The 21,724-nt window shown below is 44.4% G+C and overlaps 1 long non-coding RNA gene across 1 annotated transcript in view; it reads right to left on the bottom strand.

The window, feature by feature from the left end:
• The window catches only part of LOC138489621 (uncharacterized), a 78,155-nt gene extending 56,637 nt beyond the window's left edge, over positions 1 to 21,518 (bottom strand). The window contains exons 1-2 of the long non-coding RNA XR_011274834.1: positions 21,411 to 21,518; positions 19,802 to 19,881 (exon numbers count right to left, since the gene is read on the bottom strand). This is a non-coding gene — a long non-coding RNA (uncharacterized lncRNA). The remainder of the gene's footprint in view (positions 1 to 19,801; positions 19,882 to 21,410) is intronic.
• Positions 21,519 to 21,724: the final 206 nt, after the last annotated feature.

The following is a 21,724-nucleotide window of genomic DNA, read 5'->3' as shown; positions in this document are numbered from 1 at the left end:
ACCGCAAAAGCCCAATCCTCTAGACAACTCAGTTGGGCATTATTCTTTGCCGAGTTTGACTTCATAATTACCTATCGACCTGGTACAAAGAACGGTAAAGCTCATGCCCTTTCTCGGATGGGAGTGGAAGAACACTTGATCAACCCTAAACCTGTACCAATCATTCCCGAACAAAGAATTCTGGGTGTAATCGCCACAGAATCCATAGAGGAAGTTAAGGATAAAGCCAGGCAACTTGTAACTCCAGCAGACATACAGAATTGGCATCTGCAGGGAAAGGACTTTGCAGTAAAGGACAACTTATTGTATTTCCAAGAACGATTATACCTACCCAGCACAGATTTACAGAAAAAAGTAATCTCTTGTTATCACGATTCTTTAATGGAAGGACATCCCGGTATGGCCAAGACCTCAGAAAAGATCAAGCGCTACTTCTGGTGGCCGTCTTGGAAAAAAGATATCAGAGACTTTATAATGTCCTGTGGAGTATGCGCCCAAAACAAGAGTCAAAAGGAAAGACCAGCAGGCCTCTTACACCCTATTGACATCCCACCTCGCCCTTGGCATACGCTTTCTATGGACTTCATCACCGATCTACCTCCATGCTCCGGATACAATACGATTCTAGTAATCGTGGACTTATTCTCCAAGATGGCGCATTTCATTCCGCTCAAAGGCTTGCCAACAGCAGCAACTCTGGCCCGAGAATTTCTCGAAAACATCGTCCGACTGCACGGTTTTCCTTCGGTTCTAATTTTGGATCGAGGTAGTCAATTTATTTCTCATTTTTGGCGAAGTTGCTGTCGGTCAGCTCAAATTGATGTGAGACTATCGACCAGTCACCACCCTCAGACCGACGGACAAACCGAGAGGACCAATCAAACTCTGGAACAGTATTTACGCTGCATGCTGCAACAAACTGAAAAAACTTGGAAAGACATCCTTTGGATAGCCGAATATGCCTACAATAACTCTGTCCATTAGGGAACTGGGAAAACCCCGTTTTTTCTTTTGTACGGCAGTCACCCTCGAACCTCGGAGTTGGATCCCCTCCAAGATCTTGAAACACCAGCAGTAGACTACCTGCATTCTACAATCACCCAAGCCTTTAAGGAAGCTGTTTCTCACCTTCAAAGGGCTAAAGAACAATACAAGAAAGGAGCAGATCAACATCGGAAGGAAGCCCCTCAATATCGAGTAGGGGATCAAGTCTGGTTATCCACCATATATCTACCTCTAAAAGGGCCACGCACATTCAACCCAAGATACCTTGGTCCCTATTCCATCACTACCATAGTAAACCCAGTAGCGGTCAAGTTGGATTTGCCCCCGCACATGAAGATACATCCGGTCTTCCACGTCTCTCTATTAAAACCCGTGCAACCTCAAACCCGACTAACTAAATCTCCAAAACCTATCCTAGTTGATGGAGAACTCGAGTTTGAAGTCAAAAGCATTCTGGACTCCAAGATCTCCAAATCTAAACTATTTTACCTAATTGACTGGAAAGGCTACGGCCCCCAAGAGAGATCCTGGGAACCTGCTGAATATGTCCACGCTCCTCGCCTAATCAAAAGATTTCACCGAACATTTCCTGACAAGCCAAAACCCCCGGAGAAGCCCGGTTTGGGAGGGGCCTTGAGGGGGGGTACTGTCATGATCTCTGCTTCCAAAAGGTCAGGGTTTTCCCAACTCCCTTGGAAGCAGATCCATAACCCAGGTTCCGAGTGCCAACCAGTCCCAATTGGGACCTTTTGGACCCAGTCCTGGCGCCAGTGGCACCAGGCTCATAAATATGCCCAGTCCCAGCGCTGGAAGCGCCGGGCTCATAATGCTTGGGTGGACTTACCTGCAGCAGACCATGCTGCTTACTTGCCTGCCAGTTGAGCCTCTGATCCTCTTCTGTTTGGAACTACTTTTCCTGTTGCGTGGGGCAGGAGCCACTCCCTAGATTCAGAACACTGGAACTCTTCTGGAAAGCAGGAACTCTTTTCTTACCTAGGCGTGGCTGTGGAAGGAGACACCTAAGCACTACAGGAGGCTATTTAAACCACACCCGATGGATGAATCTTGCTTTGCGTTATTCTGCATCCTCTGCAGCAGAACGCTCATCGTGTCTTCTGCATCTGATCCTGGGCCTAAGGAAAAAGGCTTACCATCCTGAATCCAGTCTTCAGCAACACCTATAAAGACAAGAAAGAACAGGTTAGCATTACGGTCTTCAGTGACAGCTCTTCACTTACCTGGTCCATCGGCTGTCACCAACGCCTCGCGCTGCATTCCGGCATCTGAAAGACAAAGGCTTACCTACTCTTCGTGCGCTCCGGAGGTCTTCACACTGCATTCCGGCATCTCAAAGACAAAAGCTTACCAACTCTTTGCACACTCCGGAGGCCTTCGGCGCTGCATCCCGCATCTGAAAGACAAAACAAGGTGCGTTTAAAGACATTGGGGAACTTTAATACTCACGTGCCATTACTCCTTTCCACATCTAACCCAGTGGGTATTCCGGCACCCTGCAGCCGCTCCGAACTTGTACCTGCAAAATAAAAAGACAGTTAGAGCGCATCGTGAAGCAGGCAACAAGCGCTTACTTACGTGCTTCCAGGCGCTTCTATTCATCACACGGGCTCCATCTTCAACTCACTTCAGCCCGTCATCCGCCATCGCCGGAACCCTGCAAAACAAGAAACATCATTACTAAAGACTTTAAAGACATTAGAATTACTCGAAACTTACCGTTCGTGCAGTAAACGACGGACAGCAGTCCTCTGAAGTCAAGAGGCCTGCTCCCCTTATCCAGTGAAGAAACTGGTTACAGCACCCTGCCCCGAGGCAGATGGAGAGCACGGCGTTCACTTACCTAAGGTGAGAGCGTTAACCTTTGGGGTTCTACAGGAGAAGAGAAAGGGAAGAAGAGAGAGACATTCAATAACCCAGTTCCTTAATCCCATATTTTCTATCTGCAGACATCTTACCCTTCGAGTCAGACATACAGTGCACAGAGGTCCAGCCCAAAGAGCCAGCCGTGTGTTACACATCACCTTTGAAGATACGGTATACGCCCAGTCAAGACCGGCGCCTCTACGGGAATCAGGTGAGCGTTACAGCCACCTCCTGGTGACCATTGAGGCTTGCAGCCATTGCTGAAGAGCACAGTGTCCCCCGTGCTGGGCAGCAGCCTTCACTTTCTCTGCTGCTCTCCACAGCCGGAGTTCATCAGGGGTGTCCGCCACTAAAAACGGCAATTGTTCAGCGATTTTTTTGCATGGCATTATTTTTGAGTGGACATTTTTGCATGGAACCTTTCCTTCCTGATTACCATATGCAGACTGCCTTATTATCAGGGGCTCTACATTTTCAGGCAAGATCTGAATGGAACTGGACTGGTTCAGTCCTTGGGCTACTGTGTCAATAATTGTTTGTGCCATGCCATTTTCGTGCTAAACAATGGTACTAAAGGGGACGTATTATATCCAAGGTGAAAGGAACCTTATCTTTGATCTAATAATATCATCACTTTAGGTGCTTTTTACAGTGAACTTTGATTTTAACGATGTCACTTTGGTCAACAAACTCTACCAGCTCGATATTGTGCGCTGTTACCACGCGCATGGCTGAAATCTCTTGAAACGTTTGTAAAACATGCAGCCTATTAATTGGGGCAGATGCTTAGTGGGGAATGTGTAGTACTTTTTGAAGAACCACCCCAGTTTGAATGTTGTACACCGGAGAACTGCCTAGGTTGAGATGAATCAAGAGTTACAAATATTGCCCCCTTTTTGGTTATTTTGTTACATAAAACAACAGCAATAAATATAACTTCTTACAGCATGGTCAGTTAAATGTGTCATTATGCAAGGATGCTTTAGCGGCATACTGACCCCCCTGATTATCTTCTAAATGGTTTATCTGATTCTTACTGGAGTTGTCGGCCTCATCAGCGGTCCTAAGGCCCCACAGGAGCCCTATATCCCACAGTGGAGATCACCTTGTCTTTTTCTGCTTTTTAATCCGGGATTTTTAATTACGTGAATGGGCATTTCTATTCCATAAGTGCCTTTTGGTGTTGTGATCAGTTAAAGATTAGAGTCATGGGGCAATATTTAAGGGTTTAATGGAGCGCAATCTTCCATGCACTTCCCCTTTTTGTTAGCCTTATTCGACATTTGGAGCTTGTTGTTTAGGTTCACTAAGAGGCTCCCATATTTTATAAATCTGACTCTTGCTCACATGAAGCTCCCTTCTATTAGATTGAGATACTAACCCCCATTATGCCTGAAGACACAGAATCAGATAGAGATGCAGTAGAAACTGCTGCTGCAGGTAGATCATTTTCATTGCCCAGCATATTGTATTGCGGTCCCCTCAAAGTTATCACTGCATCCTGTATCTTGCATTTTGATTTGTTCACATGCATCTCCCGTAGACGAGTTATTACACATAGGGCCTCATTCCGGGATTTGAGGTAGTCATGGCGCTATTTGCACCATGACTGCCTCCAATAACGGTACCAGCAGTGGTCTTGTTCAATGGGGACTTATCGGTGTAGTCCGACCTTTGCGGGACCAGTAAGTCCCCATTGAAAAAAAAATCCCCATTCCCATTTGAGCCCCCATAGGGCTCAATGGGAAGGAGGAAGTAGCTAATAACGTAATAACGGTACCGCAATTTAAAGTACCGTTATTAGCTCTGAAGTCCCTTAGCAGTCCAGTCTATACCGCCTGGTAAAACCAGGCGCTGAAGGAGGGACCCGCTAAGGGAACTCGTAGTAGGGCTGTAAGGGATTACTGGCACCGGTCTCCTTAACGGTGCCCGGTATCCCCCTACTTGTAATGAGGCCCACAGTAATTTGAACTGAAGATTCACCATCAAATCCCCTGTTCTTCTGATTAATTATCTTCCACGTGTTGTTGTCGTCTAGTTTCATTACAGTTTCCAGTTTTCAGTCATGTACTTGCAATTCGGCTGCCATTTGTTTGGTGCAACTTGATCAATGATTTTAAAACTAAATGCAGGGCAGGTGGAGACGAAGTCGTAGGGAACGTGGGGCATGCCGTTTCCTCTGCTGGGAGTGACTCAGAGCTCGATTCTGAGCTCGGGAGGAAAGTTATGCAGAAAGTCGACATACTTCCCACCCGTTTCCTGTAGCACCGCTCTGAGGCGGGAGGAAGGATTGGAGGGGAGATGTTGTGCTTTCCATCACCAAGAGCTGCTAAAATCCTTCTTTGTTTGGGCAGAGTGTGCAGCAATATCATTGTCAATATTTCTTAAACGACTGCCACTTTCTAATTTACGGAACTGTCCTTAAGCTTTCAGAAAATTAGAAAATTGGTGCTGTAGTCTGGACATGCCTTAATTAACAAGGGAAAACGTGTGCAGTAGATGCTAACGGCACATATTTTAACTCCCTTTTTCTGACATGCAAAGGCAGGGCTCTGTCAGGAGACTCCCTTGCACTGCCAGTTTGCATGCACGATGGTCACCATGGCGGTTGTCAGGCCAGGCCATGAATCAGGTACATGCAAAAGCCGAGGCTTTCATACGAGCATGCTGCATTCTTTATTTTATCAGAATATGGTCCTTTTAAGAAATGTGTTTTTATGCTTGAAACAACACATCTCAATTTGTACACGGACCTCGTGCCCTCAGGAGGACTTTTTAAAAAGAAGCTGGAGTCTGATGAATACTAATGTTGATTGCTATTTTGCTCCAACTCAGAATTCAAAGATTCACAAGCTGCATGTTTTTTGTCGTCAATTTCATCCGTCACATTTAATCAATCATAATTTGTATCAACATTACAGTCTGACAATTAATTATTCTGTTCTTGCAGCTCGTGTGAGGGAGGAGAGGGAAAGATCACAATAAGAAGTGTTAACGGAGAACCTGAAGTAAGCAAGTGATCACCTTGGTAGTGTGCTCTCTGTGTGAGGGTGTACTTGGGCTTTTTGTTTTAATGCTTTCTGATCTAAAATAAGCTGTAATTTTCCCTGCACACTGGTTTTTAAAGGTCCTACATTTATTTTAGAAGTTGGCCTTGCTACAATACACTCTTCGCAGCTGTATGAATCAAAGGCAACTCTTTTCCTGGCGTCTTTACTGCGCTGGGGGGATTGCACCTCCCTGGGACGTGACTGTGCCCAACACACAGCTGCTACAGCAGAAGCCCAGGATTACAGCAACAGTATAGTGTAGTGTGAAGTTTACCGTATTTGGTGCAGTAAAACAATACTGTATGCATGCGTTATTGCTTACCTTGACCAAAATAAAACCGCACTGTACAAAGACAACAGTAGTTGTTCACCCTTTAGCCCTGAGAGCTTATGGGGAAATAGTTATTGAGTGTTTTCAATAGCTTGTTTGCCCTATTACTGTCATTTTTTGAAAAAGAAAATAGAAACTTGATTCGACATTTCTTTCACTTTCGTACCGCAATACTCTTGTTGGTTGGATGTTACCTTAAAGAGATGAAGGAGGTTTAGTAGTAGTGTGAGACTGAGTAGGAGTTCTATCTGTATTCCAAGCTTTTGTCATGGCCAATTTCCCCTCATCAGACTGAATTAAAAAAAATATATATATTTGGGGGATGAGTGGCTGGGTGAGGTGGTGTAGTTGGGTTAAAGGGGGCACTGTGATGCAAATCCCCCATTTAAAATAAATGTGGCCAAAACGACGGCAGTGAAAACTGCACACTTTAAGTGCAAATTGTGAAACTGGCCACAGCAAAAACCTGTAGAACCGTTCAATCTATTATTATACCGGCACTACAGTAGTCAGTTCATGACACCAATAGTGTTGTATTGTGAGAAATGGAGCATTGTGTATTGGCTGTTATTACAGATGTCCTTGACAATTACTGTAGATGGCGCTCTACATAGAATGGAACATCAGATGGAGATGGAAAAATGATATGTCACCCAAATCATGACTACATTAAAACTCTCTGAGGGGATACTGAGTACTTTGTTTTAATTGCACAAACCTCACTCCCTGAAACTCATAACAACTACAAGTTTCCAATTTGGAATTTGCTGCTCATTTGAAGACAAAGATCCCTTTTGGGGTGTGGTTCAAGGTGGAGAAGTTGCTTGTGTCCTTTATTGCGTGCTACCTAAATCCAAAGACTTTAATTTGATAGTGAGTCATTTTATGTCTTTGAGAGCAGACTATACAAAAATAGACAAGGGACCAACTTCTCTGCTGGGCGAGAACAAATCAGGTAAAACCTGTTGAACTACCTGAATGCCAGAAAGACGAATAGCAGAAAGATGCTGGGCTAGCACCATCGAGGAACACAACACACCAGGAATTCTACTGTGAACTGCACACAGAAAACACTTTGCATTTCCAATCACAAGTTGAACAGTTCCTGTCCAATTGTACATTGCCCATATTGTCAGACATTATAATGTCAAAAGTAGATCCTCCGAATAGCTGCTAGAACATATTATAAGCAGTCCAAATAATGATAGTATAGTTTCCCTGTACTGCCCTATATGGGTTAAGTTCAAATGCTGCCTATAATCTTGTGCATGACTTCAGAGACGAGCACATAGATGGGGGCTTTATTTGTTGTGCCCTAAAAGTGGTCCTTCTCAAGGTGGGCCAATATATTATAATGTCAACCAGTTTTGGGCTAATACTGCGTCGAGCTAGGGACAGTGCGTTAGAAAAGCTGCTCTATTGTAAGGAGGGTATTTACCCTGTAGTGGTCCCACCAAGTGACACCGTGCCAAGGTCACCACAAAAACTACATACACTAGACTGTGAAGCCCAAGCGCTACACCCTAATCAGTATTAAGTGTCCTTTAATTAGTAATCACATTCAAAATCATCAACGACTTATAAAATGTTGGTGCATGTCTCTTTTACTGGGTAGCCAACACGTGTTTCCACCTGAAACCTCAAGTGTTCCTCAGGACTTAAAAATCCCAATATTAGATTATACAACAAAAATAAACATAATACATACAAAAAATAATATTTTATACATTACCAATTGTTTAGTAATCACATGTCATGTTAGGTGATGTATCCATCTGTGAACTCAATACTAACCACAACAGGAACCCATTGTGGATTAAGAAGGAGGGGGGGAAAAAGTACATAGATACTATCATTGGTTGGCTCATTCCCACTTCTTCATTACACAAGCCGACAGCACTAGCCAAACCGGTGCTCGACTCTGTTTCTTTATATCGTATAGACATCCGCAGTGAACTTTGTGATCGTGCATCCACCACCACTGCACCCAATTACCAACTTATTACAAACTGCACCCGTGATCCAAAACTTTAGGCCAAGCCAGTTGTTAGGCATGCTGAGACATCTATGGTTGATAATAATCATCCCGCAGTGAGTTTATACTCAAATTCTCTCTCCCAAAATTGTCAAAGTGCAGAACGAAAGCTTGGACTATATTACCTTTCTTAAATGAGTGGTGCGTGCCTACTTGAAACCAACAATCCACTTTCCATACCTTGCTTATAATAGCAATAACACACAACTTGGATTTGGTCTTGACAATGTGTCCTATAACAATATTCATAGAAAACTGTAATGTCACTGTTACATATTTGTATTTCATACCATCCTTAGTATCTAAAAGTGATCATGGTTCTGCTACCTGTATTGGAGAGCCTAAGGGCTCATACTGGCGATTGATATGCCGAAAATGTTCCATATGTCCTAATTGTCATATCCAATCCAGTTAATGGGTAACCTAAGATTCAATCAAATGGTGAATAATGAATCCTATTCATGTCAACCCTTATCAGATTAAACGCTAGCTGTTTCCAAGACACCCAGCATCATGAATGTAGCCCTTACCTAGTAATTCCAATTTGGAGTCACTGATGATCCACGGTGCACCATGACCGTTGTCAGGCCATAGATCAGGCACATACAAAAGCTGGGGTTTTCATGCGAGAATTCTGCATTCTTTATTTTACAGAATATGGTCCTTTTAAGAAATGTGTTGTTCTTACTTGAAATAACACATGTCATTTTGTACACAAACCTCTGAATCTTGCCCTCAGGAGAACCTTTTAAAAAGAAGCTGGAGTCTGATGAATACTAATGTTGATTGCTATTTTGCTCCAACTCAGAATTCAAAGATTCACAAGCTGCACGTTTTTTGTCTTCAATTTCAGCAGTCACATTTAATAAATTATAATTTGTATCAACATTACAGTCTGACAATTAGTCTGTTCTTGCAGCTCGTGTGAGGGAGGTGAGGGAAAGATCACAATAAGAAGTGTTAACGGAGAAACTGAAATACGCAAATGATCACTTTGGTAGTGTGCTCTCTGTGTGAGGGTGTGCTTAGCCTTTTTGTTTTTGTGCTCTCTGATCTAAAATAAGCTGTAATTCTTCCTGCACGCTGGTTTTTAAAGGCCCTACATTTATTTTAGAAGCTGGCTCTGCCACAATTCACTCTTCTGGCGTCTTTACCGCACTGGGGGGATTGCACCTCACCGAGATGTGACTGTGCACAACACGCAGCTGCTAGAGCAGAAGCGTAGGATTACAGCAACAGTATGGTGTAGGGTGAAGTTTACTGTATTTGGTGCAGTAAAACAATACTGTATGCATGCGTTATTGCTTACCTTGACCAAAATAAAACCACACTGTACAAAGACAACACTAGTTGTTCACCCTTTAGCCCTGGCAGTTTATAGGGAAACATGTTATAGAGTGTTTTTAATAGCTTGCTTGCCTATTACTGTAATTTTTTGAAAAATAAAATAGAAACTTGATTCGACATTTCTTTCACTTTCGTACCGCAATACTATTGTTCGTTGGATGTTACCTTGAAGAGATGAAGGACGTATGTATACAAGTCACTCTGTGCCTGTTTCACCTTTCTGGTTGAAATCTCTGCTGGTTTAGTAGTAGTGTGAGACTGAGTAGGAGTTCTATCCGTATGCCGAGCTTTTGTCATTAATACAGAACTACAAAGAACCTTACAGATGGAAGAATCTAAATTTAAGAACAATACTTTAGTCACGGACATAGAGGCACAACTTTCAAACATTAACAAACAGTTTGAACAATTTAAGGCCAATACACTAACTAAAAAAAACAACCAATTAAACAAAGACATTAAAGACTTCAGGACTGAAGTCATTTATCCTTACACGACTGACGGCTACATTGATTCCCTCAGGAAACAAGGAAGTGGATCCCAATCCTCGCCGAGAGGCAGACGAGGCAGAGTCAGCTTTCCGGGATCAAGTAGCTCGGGCTCGTGTGGTGGAAGCTCCCACCAGAATTTTCCTCCATATCAGCCCTACCAATGCCCACAACCACCATTTCAGGGCCCATACTCCCCACCTTTCCCTTTTTTAGGCAGAGGAGGACAGGGAGGGGGATGGGGTCCTCCATTTTGGAACACACCGAACCAAGGACAACGGAGACGACCCAGGAGACGGAGACCTTTGACTACATTTCCGACAATAACCAGCTACCGATCTTCAACTTGGGTAACTTTAACCTTACTCCAGATCAAATTTCACTTTTAACGAGAGGTCTGTCTTTTGTACCAACTAGCGATACAGGCTGGTATAAGGCCGAAACAGAGATGCACCGTTTTTTTTCGCAATTTAAGACTTTGTGTCTTTTTCTAAGACCACAATACGCAAAACGCAGACCAGGACACAGGCCTTCACCCACAGTCATCCTTTACACCCTCTGACAATCAGGTACCCGATGACCTACTCACCTTTGAGAGATGTGTCTTGAGAGACATCAGACAATTGAAGCAAATCAAGCACAAACTAAATCAGAACTTAACCAAGGGTGAGAGAACAGCCCTCAAAGATCTTTCTAACAATCGGCATCTCATTATCAAACCAGCTGACAAAGGTGGAGGCATTGTCCTTATGACAAACAATCAGTATACCAACATGATCATGACTCTACTAAACGATGGGGTCAGCTACTGTACACTTAGGATGGACCCCAACAAAGAAATGCAAACAGAGATTTCCCAAATGGTTGCATATGCACAAGACAGAGACTGGATAATGGATAAGGAAGCCAGTTTCCTTACCACATCCTCTAACCGTACACCCTGTTTATACGCTCTCCCCAAGATCCATAAAAACCCACAGGATCCACCGGGAAGACCAATTATCTCTGGATGTGGCTCCATCTTGGAACCTTTGGGTCAATTCATTGATCATTTCCTTAAACCCTTGAGCAGCAAAACTCAATCATACCTCAGGGACACGACACATACCATTCAAGTATTTGAGAATTTGCCTTTCATCTGTTCTGAACAACTCTTGGTTACAATGGACATTAAGGCATTATATACTTCTATCCCACAAGATGCAGCGATAGATTGCATATATGAACATCTGACCCGGGACTACGCTGAATCAGGACCATACCAGGTCCCACCAGAATTCATCATTGAATTAGCGACTTTTGCCCTATGTAAAAATGTCTTCACCTTTGACAACCAGTTCTACCTACAGGTCAAAGGCACGGCCATGGGTGCAACATTTGCACCCAGCCTAGCCATTCTATTTATGGCCTCCTTTGAGGAAAAATACGTTTTCAGTCCAACCAACCAGTGGAATGCAAAAATCTCCCACTGGCATCAATATATCGATGATATCATTTTCATTTGGACAGGCGACGATATATCTCTTCAACAGTTTTTAAGAATGGCTGAATACCTGTAATAATAACATCCAATTTACAATGGAGTACAGTACCAAACGGATACATTTTCTGGATCTGGAGATCACATGTCTCAACAACAAACTTGAGTGCAACCTCTTTAGGAAAACCACAGATCGCAATACTCTCCTTCACTATCAAAGTGATCATCCACAACACATCAAACAGAACTTGCCATATGGCCAATTGCTAAGAATCAGGTGGAATTGCACCTCTCTGAATGATTTCTATGAGAATGCCAAAGCACTTGGTAACCGACTGCGCACACGCGGATATCCCAAAAGATTGGTGAACACCGCAACCAAGAGGGCGAGATTCACGAATCGGGACTCACTTTTGACACCGAGGCCGAAATCCAACGCACTCGATGAAGAAAGACTAACATGCGTGAAGACTCATTGACCCAATGTTTTTGATTTTAAAAAAGTGATCCGCAAATATTGGCCCATAGTCAGACTACAACTTACGGATGAACCCATACCCCATTTTGCCTTTAAAAGAGCAAGGAACATCAGGGAATATTTGGTTCACTCTTCATACAGTAAAATTCCACCACGTACAGGTCTGTGGAACTTACGCAAGATCACTGGACACCATCCGTGCGGGTCATGTTCAGTATGTAAAGTTACAAAGAAGATACAAACATTCAACATTGGCGACAGACAATGGGTCCTTAACAATCTATTCAATTGTAAGACCAACCAGGTCGTATACTGTATTGAATGTCCATGTGGCTTTCGATACGTGGGACAAACCATGCGAAATGTTGGAGTTCGGATCTCAGAACATCGCTCGAGGCTCCGATGCAAGAAAACTACCTCTCCCTTGGTTGCACATTTCCTGGCCAATTCTCACACTCCAGACAATATTCTATGGTGGGTCCTGGACAGGATCCATTCGGGCCAGAATGTACAACACAGACTCCTTGAATTGGAAAAAAGATGGGTCTACAGATTGGATTCCCTGGAGAATGGACTCAATGAATTACCTCCTTCCTAACAGCTCTCCCTAGATATGGGCATCTAGTCTACACTAATCGAGCTGAGCACTTTTTGTTCCACTTGCCCCGCACTATAATTCCATACAGGGACCGCTATAGGCTTCATTTGCGGTATATATTCCTAACTTCCCTTTTGAGACCACTCAGTCTCATGGTCTTTTCGGCACTTCTACCTCTTTCCACCACTAGGCCCGTGATTCTTCACAGTGCAATCTGCATGACTACACCTCTCTCATGCAGACTCATTTATTCAGCCTCACCTGGCAGATCTCTGACCAGTCATAGCCTCTACCTAGCACAGGCTCCTACATTTTCAGGCTCCAGGATCTGACAACCCCGGGCTCCGTGGAGGCATTCTTGTCCCCAGGCCACGGGCCGTTTTCAATTTTCACGTAAACATTGTCTTGCACTCCAGTCTGCTTTAGCAGCCGACTGCCCACCTGGGGAATCGATCACTCGTTCCCCGGGCGCCGGTATGCTTTATTTAGTAACCGGCACCGTCACGCGCCCTTTGGTTCCCGATCCGGCACACATGATTGGACACTCGGGACACACACCCCTCTGCCACTCTGCGGATATGCAGGCACCGGATTGGTTGCCGCGCACACACCAGGCACCAGCCCACCAGCCCGCCCTTATATGTCACGGTGGCACCCTGGGAACGAATGCCCTTCTTCCGCATTCCTGCAGCCACTCGGAACGGAGTTCTCAGCACGGCATACACCTGGCCGCAGGCTGCTTCTCTCTTCTTCCAACTTGGACTGCGGACCGTGGAACTTTGTACTCCAATTTTTGAGGTACTGCACGCAAACACATTTCCTCAATTGGTCCGGCCGTTACCTTCGGCACGGCCATTTATTCTCACTTTCTGGTATTTTTTCGGGCAATTCCCCGTCCAAGTGCCCTCCTTTGATTGTCCTTTCTGCTCCACTGTGTTTCTCTCCAGTTGCAGAATCACGGGCCAGAACGCATCTGAGGACACGAACCCAATTGATGCACCAATTCTTTTCACTGATACCACATAGGACTCAGTGACTCTGCAGCGACCGTAGCTGGATACACCTGTCCTTTTTGTTGAATACAGGACAACTTGCAGGTAATCTCTTGGTTTATCTGCCCCGCCTCCAAAGTCATGGAGGCCCATATGGCCAGTTCCCTGACCCCATCTCCGTGCGCCTGTCTGGATTTTACATTACATGGACACATTTCTTTTGTATATTTCCAGATACTATCCACATGGTCTGGCGATACCGACTACCAGGACGCCTGGACTCTGGAGACTTCCCAGTGTTTTCATACAGGCACTACATGCACTTCCTGATGCACGAATAAACGACCACGTGCCACAGGTTCCTATTCTTTCCACCACCACCTTTGGTAAGTGACGTTCAGTTTAGCTTCTCAGTCACTTTTTTCAGTCCACTCAGGCCCTCACCGGCTGCTGTCGGCTCTCTCTCTCGCCTGCCCCCCCTGCTGTCCCATGCCGGGTGGGGTTGTTGGACCGTATGTGGGGAGCTGGGGCCCATGCGATTTGTGTTTGAAGGGGAACCCACACCATTATCTTTTTTTTTCCACGGGGGGGGACCCACGGGTAGTCTACCAGGGGATCCCCTTACGTTAGGGGACCTAGACATGGTTATGATGTGATTGGCAAATGTTAGGAAAGATTTCTTAATTGTGGGTAATTTTCCTTCCATGTGGCAACCCCTAAACTTTTTGCTGTTGTTTTCACCATGATCTAGACTTTGCCAGAGAAGTGCAGCCTTCTGCCTCACTCCTCTGGGCTTTCGCTCCATTCTTACAGGGAAACTGACATGCCCTTAAGACAGTCAGTACCGGGAAACGTTGTTTTCCGTAGTTTCTTTATCATGTTGCAGCTTTCGTGCAACATGGCACAAGAGGGCACTGTAAGCTAAGTTACTGCTCTCTTGGGTCTCTAGTCTTCTACAGGCCCTAGATACTCTCTTTGGATTGTAAATGAACGGTGCAAGTGAATCACGGACGGGATTGGTGGCAGCGATCGTTTCTTGTGTTTTTGAGCTCCTTTTGGCGTTTTAAGCACGTTTCTCGCGCTTAGCCCAAAATGGTGGCCTGGCTCCAAAAATGGCCAGACCACGAGGCTCTTTGTCCTGTCCGCTGACCGTCTTGCCCACCTCACCTACCCCAGGTCGAGCTGACCCGAGACCTTCCTTATTTGGGCATGTAGTTTCCGGCGAAACACAGATGCTTTCGCAGGCTTCTACAGGCCTGGTGTGTGCCTCCTGGACGGGGGCTGGGATGTCTGGTCCCAATACACATCCTGGGCGCCAGAGAGTCTAGGGTGGTGTGAATGCCTGGGACCCCCGTGGTCCGTGATAAGGTCCACATATGGTTTGAGTGTTTTATGAGCGGATCTCCCATTGGGTCCCATCCGTTTTGGCGTGAAGGGAACCGTGGATAAGATGGGGCTGGAAATGCCACTACCAGGTCGATCTCCTGAGGTCTCACGAACAAAGGAATACAGGAGCCAAGTATCCTGCAACCACAAGGATGAACCGAGGAATCGCTGGTGACCCGCTGAAGGACTGCTCCTCTGCACTGCTGTCGCTTGTGAAACCTTTTCTACCCCGGATCGAACAAGAAGGCCTGTACTGGTACTTCGACCCTTGGAATAGTGGGGACAACTATTCTCGGCATCTTCACCATCTCCTGCACGTAAGCCTTCGGAGGTGTCTGTGGGCCATCCAAGAGACTGACCAGCCTACCCAGGAGTCTTGCTCTGTAACCGCCGTCAGGTTGTGTTGTATTACGAGTCCTTGTCACTCTCACACGATTTGTACACTTGGCATTCCCAGGTCTGAAGTGAGTAGTGTACATTTGGCTGAAATACACACGGCCGCTCCGTTGCCCTGCTGTGGTAACAAAGTGTGTGGGTTCACCGTGTTTGGGACGTCCTTAACTCAACTTCTGCTGCTGCGGAATCTACACGACAACGAGACGTCCCCTGCTCCTATTTGAACCTGCCAGCACTGAAACTGACGCAGAGAAGCCTGGGTCTGCTTGCATCGGGGACCGGTGAGTAGCATCGCTAGGAACTGGTCGCCCTCCTGCAGGAGCCCATAGCTTTTCCCCGCTGTGTCTAACAGCACGCCTGTCCGTACTCACGCTCTACTTCTGCCCACAGTGGAGGCTGCGCTTGAGTCGCGGAGCTCTGTTCATCTTCATTTGTCCACCGAACTAAACTGCCTGATTCCCTCGAATTGACTCCCCTTTTTGCCCATTGGCACCAGCGTGTGCAGGTACTTTTGAGCACAAGGCTCCACTCTTCGTAGGGCTTGGACTTCCTTTTAGTTAGGTGCCTCTGAAGGCGGACTGGGTCTAATTATTATTCGCACTGCCTGTTTTCCTCTCCATCTAGGTGGTCTACACATTTCGTGCGTCTAACTCGTTAGACTCGTTTGTATTTGTATATATATTCTATTGGTTTGGTATGTGTTGGTTTACGTGAGTTTTATTGTGATTTCTCGCTACAGTCAATGTTACAAAGACCTTGTAATAAATGTGTATATATTTTTAATATAACACCTGCTTGGAGTAATTTGTAAGTGTCCTTGCTTTGTGTGCTCATTGCGGGCTTTCAGTCACCCTCACCCCTCTTGAGACCTAGTTTTGACCGCCGCGATCGCTTCCCTTATTGGTCTGCCTTGTCCAGAGGTTACCCTGTTCCAAGAAACTAGGTTGGCCTTCTGAACCTCTGCCCCTCCAGGACAGAGTTCAGAAATCCGTCTTAACAGCAAACATGACCACATTTATTGGTTTGCATTTAGTCTATTGCATTTCTGTCTACATTACATTGTTTTGTATAGACCATTCCCTTCATCATGTCTATTTCATTTTTCTCCTTCCTCTAACTTCTTTTCTTTTTACTAAATGTATCTTTTCCTCCTTCCTTCCTTTTGTCTTTTACAGGGTCTTGCTATCACTGCCCTGATGAAGGCGGAGCAATATCTTCAGCTATGAAGAGCACCTTTTTCATCCACTTGATACTGCCGAAACGCATCACGTTTTAGAGGGGATTTGAGGTCCCTCACAGAATATCTGATAAAAATTGGACCTCTCACTCAATTGTTTTTTCAGTTAGTCAGGATTTCTTCTTCAGAAACTCTGTTGACTTCCTGGCTCCATTGTCCTTTTGCTTTTTCCTTTCTTTTCCCCCTCATGCGTTGGCAGACCCCTACCCCAATGTATAATAATGTTTACATTGAATGTTCATAGGTACTCAATTTGACCACACAGTATTGAAAAAAAGTATTTGTTACCTTTTTCAAGCTTTGTCCACTTTTGATGTTATCACAGTGTGGGAAATATTACATTGATTTCTCATCATGTTTTAATGACTTTTCTGTCTTTCCTTTCTTAATTATTAATTTTTCATTTTTGTTTTATTTCATTGCACTTTGTTATTTCAATATATGTTTAGAAGGATTTTTTAAGTATGTATAAACTGTGTTATTGATTGTATATGCCCAACTTTGTGGGCGTTCACTATTTGCACAACTCTTTAATATAAAGCCTTGTTTCAAATATCACACAAGCTTGAATGATTCTTTTTGATGTTTGGTTTGAGATATATACAAAGTATATGTAGATGTAAGTACCCAAGAGGGTACATAGGATTGGACCAGAGGCAGGGCTTTAATTAATTTATACTTCCCTATAGGCCAATCTGCATACTTACCAGTACCTTGCGTTAATCTTAGTTTCCTTTGCCCTATTACTGGTATATATAGCCCATGGGCGAACCACAGCCACAAGAGTGTGGCATTTCTTTTTGTTGTATATGAGCTTTTGTCATGGCCAGTTTCCTGTCATTAGGCTGAATAAAATAATGTTTTTGTGTGGGTAGGGATTATGGGTGCTGGGTGGCAGGGCGAGGTGGTGTAGGTGGGCTAAAAGGGGCACTGCGGTGCAAATCCCCAATATAAAATAAATGTGGCCAAAACGACGGCAGTGAAAACTGTACGCTTAAAGTGCAAATTGGGAAACTGGCCACAGCAAAAACCTGTGGAACCGTTCAATCTATTATTATACCGGCACTACAGTAGTCAGTTCATGACACCAAGAGTGTTGTATTGTGAGAAATGGAGCATTGCGTGTTGGCTGTTATTACAGATGTCCATGACAATTACTGTAGATGGCGCTCTACATAGAATGGAACACCAGATGGAGATGGAAAAATGATATGTCACCCAAATCATGACTACATTAAAACTCTCTGAGAGGACACGGAGTACTTTGTTTTAATTGCACAAACCTCCCTCCCTGAAACTCATAACCAACTGCAATGTTTTCAAGTTTCCATTATGGAATTTGCTGCTCATTTGAAGACACAGATCCATTTTGGGGTGTGGTTCAAGGTGGAGAAGTTGCATGTGTCCTTCAGCGCATGCAACCTAAATCCCAAAGACTTTAATTTGATAGTGAGGCATTTTATGTCTTTGAGAGCAGAGTATACAAAAATAGACAAGGGGGCAACATCTCTGCTGGGCGAGAACAAATCAGGTAAAACCTGTTGAACTACCTGAATGCCAGACAGACGAATAGCAGAAAGATGCTGGGCTAGCACCATCGAGGAACACAACACACCAGGAATTCTACTATGAACTCCACACAGAAAACACTTTGCATTTCCAATCACAAGTTGAACAGTTCCTGTCTAATTGTACATTGCCGATATTGTCAGACATTATAATGTCAAAAGTAGATAATAGCTGCTAGAACACATTATAAGCAGTCCAAATAATGATAGGATAGTTTCCCTGTACTGCCCTATATGGCTTACATTCAAATGCTGCCTATAATCTTGTGCATGACTTCACAGACAAACATATAGCTGGGGGCTTTGTTTGTTGTGCCCTAAATGTGGTCCTTCTCAAGATGGGCCAATATATTATAACGTCAACCGGTTTTGGGCTAATACTCTGAAGAGCTAGGGACAGTGCGTTAGAAAAGCTGCTCAATTGTAATGAGGGTATTCAGCCTGTAGTGGTCCACCCAAGTGACACCATCACAAAGTCACCACAAAAACCACATACATTAGCCTGTGAAGCCAGAGCGCTACACCCTAATCAGTATTTAGTGTCCTTTAATTAGTAATCACATTCAAAATCATCAAGGACCCGTAAATTGTTGGTGCATTTCTCTTTTACTGGGTAGCCAACACTTGTTTCCACCTGAAACCTCAGGTCTTCCTCAGGACTTAAACAAATCCCAATAACTGTCCAGGATTATACAAAAAAACAAACATAATACATACAGAAAATAATATTTTATATATTACCAATTGTTTAGGAATCACGTGTCATGTTAGGTGATGTATCCATCTGTGAATTCAATATTAACCAAACAGGAAACCATCGCGGATTAAGAAGTAGGGGGAGAAAAAGTACATATGTTGGCTCATTCCCACTTCTTCATTACACAAGCCTACAGCACTAACCAAACCGGTGCTCGTCTGTGTGTCTTTATAGTGTATAGATATCCTCTGTGAACTTTGTGATCGTGCATCCAGCAACACTGCACCCAATTACCAACTAATTTCAAACTGTACCTGTGATCCAAATCTTTATGCCAAGCCAGTTGTTAGGCATGCTGAGACAGCTATGGTTGATAATAATCATCCCACAGTGAGTTTATACTCCGGTTCGTCCTCCCAAAATTGTCAAAGTGCAGAACGAAAGCTGGCACTATATTTAGCTTTCTAAAATTAGTGTTGCGTTTCTACTTGAAACCAACGATCCACTTTCCATACCTTGCTTACAAAAGCAATAAGACACAACTTGGATTTGGTCTTGACAATAGCTCACTGTTACATATTTGTATTTCATATCATCCTTAGTATCTAAAAGTGATCATGGTTCTGCTACCTGTATTGGAGAGCCTAAGGGCTCATACTGGCGATTGATATGCCGAAAATGTTCTATATGTCCTAATTGTCATATCCAACCAGTCAATGGGTGACCTAAGATTCAATCAAATGGTGAATAATGAATCTTATTCGTGACAACCCTTATCAGATTAAATGTTACCCATTACCAAGACACCCAGCATGGTGAATGTGGCCCTTACCTCCTATTCCAGTTTGGAGTCACTGGTGATTCTCGGTGCATCATAGTTAAAATATTCAGATAGTCAAAAAGAATCTTGATCTGAAAAGACAATATATGAATACATCCGTTATTCCTTGTATGCCCATCATGTAATCATTACACTGTCATATCATGCCCAACATAGACTTACCTATAGAAGGGTGTATTAATTGCATCATCCAAATAGTAGGAAAATGTGGCATTCCGCAAGTGTGCTAGCACCAACATTTTGATTTTAGATCAGTATTTATATTTCTTTCTGACGCAGTAACGTTTGGGACGTCAGACGCATAACATCTGACGTCACAAATATTTTACATATCAATACAAAGCAAAACAAAAACCTGTCGTGATCCTTAATGCGATCAAGAATCCATGTGGAACCTTCTCATTCTATCCACAGTTATATACAGAGCAAGGCTGTAACCAAGTACTCTTGGTTCCAAGCCTGTATTGCACTCATTATGCGCATATATACTCGGTGATGCGTTAAGCTTACCTTTATATAAGTTGGCAGTCTAGCCAAGTGATACCAAAACCTTAAAAACGCTGCATCGTTATACTGGTTCACTTACTGTGCCCGTTTTAGATCAAGGTCCACAACATGACGCTTGTCCCAATACTAATAATGGCAAGTAAAGGTTAAATGAGCCTCTATTGGTCTTTATTTTAAAAAGATTGCAGTCTTTAAGAGCCAAACTGCACATTGAAAAGCCCTTGTTGGCATAAATAAAATTGCATTAGAACCACATTATGGGTGGCCTGTGGTGTATCATAGAGCTAACTATAGGTAGCAATGTCAAGCGTACCCTGGCATAACAATATGCCTCTTATGCGCCTGGTCCCTTTTTTTTTAAACATCCCCATCCAAACCAACTCCCATCGCCCCTCTACATTTAAATTGCAAGTGCTCCATACTCAACACTACATTGAACCGCCTTGCTTCCTTCGATGGTGGCCAGATCCCCCGCCCTCTCTATCGGCAGTGCACAAACAAAACATTTTGGTTGGCTCCGATGGTGGACGCCGGGAACTTCACCAACTGTCTCCATGAGCTTGTCCCGTCATGCTCCCCCATTCCGGCATGGCAATGTTCAACTACCTGACAACCATATCTCGCTCCTTGTTGCAACCAAAATACTGTTGGAACCTTGCAGACACTGCCCCATTCTGCCAGGCACTGTATGATCTAAATGCCTGGACCCAACAACTGCCTGTTACGCCTTTGTGTGCAATATACTGCCAATCCACTGTGAGGGTGATATCCTGCTGACACCAGTTAAATGATGCAACGCTATTGCGGCCCTCCCATGCATCTACACAGCATGCGTCCATACAACCGGGCTGCCGATGATTACCCCAACCAACACAACATCAATCACTCGCCTGAATCCAGGGACCACATTCCAAACGCAACTGAACTGCTCTTTTCCTGACCTCTGGACTACTACCCCTGACTCCACGAAACATTCAGCGCTGCAGACCGCAAATCGGCTTGACAACAAGGGGGGCCATGAAGCAACGCCCCTCCCTGTATGCCAATGACACGCAATGACAAACAAAGCCCTGAGTGCAATAAATCCACTCACCAAAGCCTCTCGCGCATGGCCCAGTCACGAGGCAAGCAGAGGGAGGGTGTCAAAACAAATGGCTCCAGCATCCACACAGAACAGGGAACAAGCCTGTTCAGACCCAACCTCGACACTTATCTCTCAACTGCCACAGGATGACTCATCTCAACATTCGTTATCCTCCGCTGCATGATCTGGAAAAGAGGGTGTCCGCCTGGGTGTGATACGTTTATAGACCCCATTTGCCGGTTTCGCAACCCTTCCCTCCCTACCCATCTCCTGTCCTTTTCTCACCTCGGTCCCCTATCTCCCCCCCTTTCCTGTTACCGGGT

Source organism: Ambystoma mexicanum, chromosome 9 (assembly GCF_040938575.1).
Source record: "Ambystoma mexicanum isolate Mex_15411 chromosome 9, UKY_AmexF1_1, whole genome shotgun sequence".
In the NCBI taxonomy this organism is placed as follows: Eukaryota; Metazoa; Chordata; class Amphibia; order Caudata; family Ambystomatidae; genus Ambystoma; species Ambystoma mexicanum.
This window is presented reverse-complemented; position numbering and strand designations above follow the sequence as displayed.